This window comes from Suricata suricatta, chromosome 2, assembly GCF_006229205.1.
Source record: "Suricata suricatta isolate VVHF042 chromosome 2, meerkat_22Aug2017_6uvM2_HiC, whole genome shotgun sequence".
Taxonomy (NCBI): Eukaryota; Metazoa; Chordata; class Mammalia; order Carnivora; family Herpestidae; genus Suricata; species Suricata suricatta.
The window spans coordinates 175,330,009-175,339,175 of NC_043701.1; the positions used below are offsets into that span (position 1 = coordinate 175,330,009).

At 44.1% G+C, this 9,167-nt stretch overlaps 1 long non-coding RNA gene across 1 annotated transcript in view; it reads left to right on the forward strand.

The window, feature by feature from the left end:
* The window catches only part of LOC115285945, an 11,414-nt gene extending 4,710 nt beyond the window's left edge, over window positions 1-6,704 (forward strand). Inside the window, exon 3 of the long non-coding RNA XR_003905764.1 lies at window positions 6,177-6,704. This is a non-coding gene — a long non-coding RNA (uncharacterized LOC115285945). The remainder of the gene's footprint in view (window positions 1-6,176) is intronic.
* The last annotated feature ends 2,463 nt before the right edge of the window (window positions 6,705-9,167 follow it).

Consider the following 9,167-nt stretch of genomic DNA (forward strand, 5'->3'; position numbering starts at 1 on the left):
AGTTATATGTGCTTTTGTCATTGACTTTTTTAAAAAAATATTTTTTAATATTTATTTACTTCTGAGAGAGAGAAACAGAGTGTGAATGGGGGAGGGGTAGAGAGAGAGGGAGATGCAGAATCTGAGGCAGGCTCTAGGCTCTGCGCTGTCAGCACAGAGCCCGACACGGGGCTCGTACCCATGAACCATAAGATCATGATCTGAGCTGAAGTCGGACGCTTAACGACTGAGCCACCCAGACGCCCCTCTCATTGACTTTTGTGAATTCTCATGCTAATTTTTTTATCAGTTACTTACACTGCAAATATCTTCTCCCAGTTTATAAGTTGTTTCTTTCTCTTTATAAATGCCCATAATGAACATAAGTTCTAGATTTTAATTTTTTTAATGGTTATTTTATTTTTGAGAGAGAGACAGCACGAGTGGGAGAGAGACAGAGGGAGACACAATATCTGAAGCAGGCTCCAGGCTTCACGCTGTCAGCACAGAGCCCAACACCAGACTCGAACTTACGGACTGCGAGATCATGACCTGAGCCAAAGTTGGGCGCTTAACTGACTGAGCTACCCAGGTGCCCCATGAAAGGTCTTAATTTTAAAGTGATCAGCTCCATCTGTGTGTGTGTGTGTGTCTTTTAAGAAATATTTCCCCACTTTAATCCTGAATTATAGACTCTAAAAAATACCCATGGAGCCTACTAAAACTTCTTAAACTTTGTATTTAACATTTAAGTCGTTAATTCCCCTGGAATCGAATTTTATATACATGTAGGGTAGGGCTCCAATTGCATATTTTCCATATGGATGACTATTATTTTTTTAACTATATTTACCAAACAGCTTCCCCACCACTTTTAGTTGCTTGGACATGATCCTTCTGTAGTTGTGCAGTTTAGGTCCTCTTAAGAAGACACCAAAACAGGATTAGATGTGCAAGAGATGCACTGAGGGGACCTTGTAAACGATGGGCTGGGCGGAGGAAGGAAACCGTTCTCCTTGTGAAAGGAGAGAAGGAAGGGAGGGAGAGAAAGAAAAGAAGGAAGGAAGACAGACAGACTGGCTTGCAGTTGCTTCGGACACCGCACGACTCTATGAAAGCATTGGCTAAGCAACTGGGGAACCCCAGAGCGAAGAACGCCCCTTAGGAAAATGCCCTGTTGAGCAGACATGGCCCAGCTCCAGGAATTCCACCATCTCGGCCACCGGCTGGGAGCAGCGCCGGGACACATCATGTCGGCGTGAAGGCTGCAGTGGATGTAAAGTTACCGGTGTTGTCCTGGAGAGACCTGGAGGCTATCCACTAACCCGCTCATTGCAGCAGGTGCTCTGGGAGGAAAGCCTGAGTAGGGCATGTGTGCACTGGTTTGTTTCTGGGCTCTCTAGTCCACTGGCCAACTTCTCTCTGTGCCAGTACAAAAATAGATCCTCCTAATAAGTCCTAATCCTTGTGGGGTTAGTCTCCTTCTTCCCGCTCTTCTTTAGTGTCCTTGTGGCTCTGGGTCCTTTACTCTTCCAAATGTAAGCAGAGGAGGGAGATCAGATCTGTACTGTGGCAGGATAGTGCCAGCAGCTGTGTCGATTGTTACAGGGATGAAAGATTTCAAACAGAGAGAGCTCCTAGGACTTAATTTCAATAATCCAGGTAAGAGATAAGGAGGTATAGATCCAATGGATTTAGGCAGTAACAATGGGAAAAGACAGAAGGGTAAGGATACAAATTAACAGGGAGGCAGAAGGATGGGAGAAAGGGAGAAATGGAGATAATGCCCATGTTAACAGCTTGGCCGTCTGCCCAGATTGGGAGCCTTTCACCGAGTCAGGAATCACAGGAGGGAGAACAGGTTTCAGGGAATGTTCGTTTGGTTTCGTACCTGCAGATGGAGCGTGTATTTAAAGCTGCTCAGTGGATATAGAAGTCTGGAGCTCATGTTGAGACCCAGACAGGCTTTGGGAGTAACCAATCTGTGTATGAAGTCTCAGTATGAGACTTCATCCTGGGGAGGGAGTAGGGAATCAGAGGGCTGAGAGCATGGGAAGATGCTAACATATAAACGGAGAAGTCAGGGGAGGGGCGCCTGGGTGGCTGATTCGGTTAAGCATCTAGCTTTGGCTCAGATCCTGATCTCATGGCTCATGGGTTCAAGCCCCACATCGGGCTCTGTGTGGAGCCTGCTTCTGATTCTCTGTCTCCCTCTCTGCCCTTCCCTGGCTCTCACTATCTCTCAAAGATAAATAAACATTAAAAAGAGAGAAGTCAAAGGAGGAGGAACCAGCTTTAAAAAAATGATGAGTAATTAAAAGGAAAAGCTGCTATCCAGAACCCCTTAGGATGGCTACTAGCAAAAACCAAACATAGGAAATAACAAGAGTTGGCAAGAAAGTAGAAAAACTGGAATCCTGGTACACCATTGATGTGAATGTTAATGCAAGCACTGTGTAAGAAAGTGTGGGGGTTCTTCAAAATTAAAAAGAGAACTACACGATCCAGCAATCCCACTTATTTTTAAATTTTTAACATTTATTTATTTTGAGAGAAAGAGAGCATGATGGGAGGAGGGGCAGAGAGAGAGGGAGACACAGAATCCAAAGCAGGCTCAAGGCTCTGAGCTTTCAGCACTGAGCCCAATGTGGGGCTTGAACCCATGAAACGTGAGATCATGACCTGAGCCGAAGTCAGATGCTTAACCGACTGGGCCACCCAGGCGCCCTAGCAATTCTACTTTTGAATACGCATCTGACGGAATTGAAATTGGGTCTTGAAGAGATACTTGCACACCCATGTTCATAGCAACACTCTTCATAATGGCCAGAAGGTGAAAGTGACAATCCACTGATGGATGAATGTACCCGAAATGTGGTTATACATTCAGCGGAATGTTATTTGGTCTTAAAAAGGAGCAAAGTTTTGCCACATGCTGTAGAATATGGAGGAATCTTGAAGGCATCATGCTAAGTAGAATAACCCAGTCACAAAGGGCAAATATTGAATGATTCCGCTTAGGTTCAAAGGGGCATAAAGTAAAATGGTGGGGAAGTGGGGAATTGGGGGGTTACTGTTTCACAGAGCAGAGTTTCAGTTGGGCTGATGCCCAAGTCCCAGAGACGGGTGGAGATGGCTGCCCGATGTGAATGCATTTCATACCACCAAACTGTATGCTTACAAGTGGTTAAAATGGTAAATTTTATGTTATGTGTATTTGACCACAGTCTTTTAAAAGGCTCTGTGAGAGATTTCTCCAAGAAAACTGAATGTAATGAACACCTAATTTGTTTGATCTTCTTGAAAGGAGAGCCATCAACTGAGGGAGTATTGGAGGATATGTTAATAATAAGTACATGGAAACCCCAATGAACAGAAAATGACGTTTACCAACTCCTTAAAACGACAGTCATATGGGAAAGGAAAAGTAGTTGTATTCTGGTATTGGCTTAGCTGCGCAGAGCTGTGCCTTACACGGTCATAATAACAAAAATGTTGCATACCGATTTAACTGGAATTACAGTGGCACCTGTTAGTCTGTGAGGAGTTCTGTGCTGGGAAGTCAGCAGATAACACCTGAAATTGAGAAACCAGGAAGTGGCAATGCAGTCAAGCTATTTCGAGACAGAGAAATAAACAATAAAAATTCAGTTCAGAATTGAAAGTGGATAATTCCAGGGAACCGAGCGGCTCCCGGAGGGGAATTTCTGGATTTCCACAATAAGCCTTACAGAGCTCTTTGATTCTTTAACTATGTAGATTTAATTTAAAAAATAAAAATTAGGGACGCCTGAGTGGCTCAGTCCGTTGAACATCTGACTTTGGCTCAGGTCATGGTCACACGGTTTGTGAGTTCAAGCCCCATGCTGGGCTCTGAGCTGACCGCTCAGAGCCAAGCCTGCTTCAGAGTCTGTGTCTTCCGCTCGCTCTCTCTGCCCCTCCACCATTCACACTCGCTCTCAAAAATAAACATTTTAAAAAATTTTTAAATAAAACAAAAATTAATCTTAAAAAGAAAAGAATCGATATGGAAACCAATCCTCCCCTTCCTAATTCTAGACTTCAGGCCTGTAGATGACCAAAGGCCCCACTTTTCATAAAATCAGGCAACTAAAACAAATGGCAGAAGGCCGATCTGAATTCAAAATGGGACAAGTGAGGAGCATAGACTCGTGGAAAGCACAACCCAGGGCAATCTCAGCCCCTACTGCCGTCAGAGGCTGCAGCGTGTGAAGCCGCCGGAATCAACTTAGAAAAATCACGAGCCTGTGATCTACATGAAAAGTAAGAGGTCCTCAAATCTGTGGTCCGTGACTTTGAGGACCAGGAATCTGTTAAGTCCTCCAGAGGTCTGGACGTGCTCATATACAGAGCCCTTCAGCGCCCTGGTCTTACTATCTGCGGGACCAGGGTTCTAGCCTGGAAACAGTCATCAGTCAGGAGACTGCCTGAATTCCCTACCGCCTTGTCCTTCACCCCAAATCCCTAACCTTAGATTCTTCTATTTGCGCCTTTTCACTGGCTGTCCAGGATTGCCAGAGAAAAAGTGGATAAACTTGCCAATGGGTGCCATTATGGATTTACGGTTTGTGATCTCAATGGGGCCCTTAAGTCGGCTCAGCATGGAAAACATTTGTTCCAGGGTCTGAGACGGCGTTGAATAAAAATCACTTTTATATACAGATTATTCCCAAGTCTTTCTCCATTTCCCGAGCACCATACCTGAATTCTGGATAATCTCGTGGGCTCTTCAGCCCACTCAAAATTCCACTCTGGCATTCCCTGTCTTGATGAATGACGTCATTCCTGCAAGCTAGAAGCATCCACCATGAACTTCACTGTCCCTCTTGCTGCCTACATCCCCTTGATCCCGGAGTCCTCACCCATTCCATCTCCCCTCTGACTTGTCATTTAAATATGTGCCCCTCCATCTTTTCTTTACCAGCTTTGGTCTATAGCTTCTACTGATTCCTGGAATTTTCCTTTCTTTCCTGGTTCTTCACGCCATCATTCTCTCTCCTTTCTAGTACACCACCCATTTTGTCACTAATGTTTTTTTTTTAATTGGACTTTAAGTGTACAGAATTGTATTTATCACAATCCTTGGTTTTCAACACACCGTTGTCATTGGTCTGTGTGTAGCCCGTCTTAATTTTATTCATATTTTAATTAGCTAACGAACAGCCATGATCTCACCAGCTAACCTGGGAACTAGTCCACTGACTTTATTTCTCATTCCCCTGCCTTCTCCTAATAGATGTTAAGTCCTGTCCTAAAGTTTGAGTTTACCATTATCTTATTTTCTAAATTAGAATTTTAATGCATGTGTGTGTATATGTATTGTTTAGTCTCCTTCTTATAACTACGGAAGAGCATATAAGGCCATATGTAGTGTTGCTGTTTTCATTCCTTTATGCTTATTACCTTGGCTAAAAATTTTTAAAAGACCTGACAGTGCCAAAATGGTGGCTAGGATAGGAGCAGCTAGAACGCTCATGTGTTGCTGGTGAGAATGCAAAATGGTGTAACCGCTTTGGAAGACCATTTTTGGCAGTTACTTAGATCACTAAACATATACTTACTGTATGATCTAGCTCTCCTACTCCAAATCAGTAACCCACTTGAAATGCAAACTTATGTCTGCACAAAACCCATACAGGAATGTCTGTAGCAGCTTTATTCACGTTCACCAAAAACTGGAAATATTTTGTGATGGTTACGTGTCAACTTGACTATGGTACCCAGCTGTTTGGTCTAACATGAGCCCAGATGTTGCTGCGGGAGTATTTTATAGAGGTGATAAGTGTTTACAATCCATTGGCTTTAAGTAAGGATCACTCTTGATAGAGAGGGTGGGCCTCATCAAATCAGTTGAAGGCCTTTAGAGCAAAAGCTAAGGTTTCCTAAAGAGAGACTTCTGCCCTAGAACTGTAACATAGAAGTCCTGCCTGAGTCTTTATCCTTCCAGCCAGCCCTATAGATATTGAACTCACCAGCCCCCCTGTGCCATCACATGAGCTAATTCCTTAAAATACATTCCCTTTCTCTAGATAGGTGATACTAGGTGATAGAGCTCTAGATAGATATAGATGTAGTATGCATGTATATGTACACACGTGTATATATATCCTCTGGAATTTGTTTCTCTGGAGATCCCCGACTGATACACATCCCAAATGTCCTTAAACTTCTGAAAGGTACGCAAACTGCACGTCGTCCATACAGTGGAATAATGCTTAGCAACGAAGAAGAATTCGCCAGGCAGGCGGCAGGGAAGAATCGCAAATGCATCATGCTAAATGAAATCCACCAGGTTCCAAAGGCCATATGCTGTCGGACTCCATTTGTATGAAATTCTGGAACTGGCAAAACGGTAGGAATGAAAAGCAGATCGGTGGTTGGCAGAGGCCAAGAAGGGCTGGTGGAGGAGTTGAACTACAAAGGGGTAGAGGGAGATTTTGAGGTGTGACTGAATTATTTTATAGCTTGATTTTGTGATAGTTACAGGACTAAATTATACCTTCAGAAGAATGTGCTAAGGAATGAATGTAAAGAAAATTATTTTATTGGAAAACTATATGGCAACACGAAATGGCCTACTTAACTACATTAAAGATACATAGAGATTGAGAATAATTCTGCAATCTAGTTATCTTCTGTTTTTATTTTAATTTCAGTATAGTTAACATACAGCATTGTTAGTTTCAGGTATACAATATAGTCGTTATCTTTTTTTTTTAATGTTTATTTGAGAGAGAGAGAGAGAGAGCACATGCAGGCAGAGGCAGGAGAGGGACAAAAGAGAGGGAGACACAGAATCTGAAGCAGGCGCCAGCACAGAGCCTGACACGGGGCTCGAACCCACGAACCGTAAGATCATGACCTGAGCTGAAGTCAGATGTCCAACCAACTGAGGCACCCAGGTGCTCCCAATATAGTAATTATCTTAAAAATGATGTCATTAAAAATATGTCCATTAAATTTAATTATATGTATCCTACATAAAGTAAATATGCTTTTATTTTTAATTTAAACATTGTTATTCAAGACGTGTATACAAAGAAACACCAATAAACTGAGACTGATAACAACAGAAATCATGTTGTTCCCTTGTGTGACCATTGCAATGTATTCATTCGTCTTGTAACATGCATTTTATGCTATGATGTATAGACAACTATTTAATAAAATATCTGTCCCTTTCCTGAAAATCATTTGTTATGTCTATTGCCTACAAGATAAAACCTAATAGGGATCTTTGTGGCTGCATCAATAGATTGTTCTGGGCCCTGGCTTCTGTCTGGGTTTAGCCAAAGGGGAGTGCCGGCTAGGCTTGCCAGATGAAACTACAGGACACCCAGTTATATTTGAATTTCAGATAAGCAACAATAATTTTTTAGCTAAATATTTCTCATGTAATCTGACAACCCTTGTACTGGCAAGAAGGGGTAAAGATAAAGAGATTTGCCTCTATTCCCCCCAGACTTCCCACCTGCTGGGTCACTGCCGTGGGCTGGCCGTACCCCCCCAGTCACAGCCCGCGTCACACAGCTCACTAGGCTCCAGTAACCGGCCCTTCCTCTCGCTTTGTCAGGCCCAAGGCCGGTAGTTAATAGCGCCCAGCTATTATTAGTACCGGATACTGTACCAGTGTCTCTTGCTATTACTAAATCCTGCCCACACCTCTGTAAATAGATCCTGATTCAGTTCCTTTCAATTCTCCCCTTTGAGTATGTTGTCTGCCCTGCTGGATGTAGACAAGGCTGTTCCTAGCTCTTTGAGGCAGAATACACAGATCTTTCTCCTTTTTTGGCACTCCCTCAGCAATGTGTGTGTGACTCCTGGGAGAAATCAGCGTACGGGACCAACCTCTCAGGCCAAACACACCAGATCCAGTTACTCCCTTCTGATTCTTCCTCTCCGGCTCGTTGGTCACTGTTCTCTCCTTTGGGGGTCGGGAAAAACTTCCTTTCCTCTCTGAACTGTTTTAAAAGTTTTTATTTAAATTACATTCTTATTTTAAAAGAACATATCTTTTTGTGTTTATTGATTTTTGAGAGCCAGAGCACAAGCAGGGGAGGGGCAGAGAGACAGGGGAACTGAGGGTCTGAGGCATGCTCCATGCTGACAGCAGAGAGGCCCATGTGGGGCTTGAACTCACAAACTGTGAGACCATGAGCTAAGCCAAAGTCAGATGCTTAACTGATTGGGCCACCCAGATGCCCAATTTTATTTTATTTAATTTTATTTCAGAGAGAGCGAGAGAGAGAGCACCCATGAATTAGGGGAGGGGGCAGAGAGAGAGAGAATCTTAAGCAGGCTTCATGCTCAACATGGAGCCCAACCCCACAACCCTGGGATCATGACCTTAGCTGAAATCAAGAGCCGGTCGCTTAGCCAACTGAGTCACCCAGCCGCCCTCTCTGCACCTTTGGTATGAGCTCTGTACTCTGAGCTCTCCAGGGCCTTGGTCTCTAAGATCTCAAGAAACCTTTTCTCTCTGAATAAACCCAGATCTTTTAAGGCAAAGGTGTGGCTTTCAAGGCCACTGTCATAGTTAAAAGTTGAGAAAATCCACCCAGAAGCCCTGTGAACTCCTATGACCTTCAAGGCCTTCAGTGTCAGGCCCTGACACATTCTCCCTCGAGACCAGAAATGTCACTGTCTTTATGGATGACGGTCACAGGGCACTAAGAAAATATCAGTTACCTCCAAACGTTATGCCAGGGCACGGTACCTCGTAGAGTGCTAGTTCAGTGCCACTGCGCTCAAGAAAACGTTTTAAAGAGTTAATACTAGGGAAACCTGGCTGACGCAGTGGTGGAGCCTGTGAGTCCTGCCCTCAGGGTTGTGGCTTCCAGCCCCCCACTGAGTGTAGAGATGACATAAAATCTTTAAAAAGTTAATGATACAAATAGTTATCCCTTATTGAACCCCGCGTCTGGGCCGAGCACCGTGCCCGCACTACCAGTCCGACAAGCGTGCAACAGAGTGCAGTTGTGTTTGGGCACACAGCCTCCACCCTGCGCTCTGGGAGGTCAGGGCTGGGGGCCTGCAAGCTACATTCCTCCTTTGTCCGCTCTCCAGAAGGAGGCCTTGGACGGAGTTTGGAAGGGAAGGAAGGGAGGCTTGTTCCTTCCCATTTGCTTGCTGATCCCCCCCGGAGCAGCAGCCGGTTCCAGGTTCGA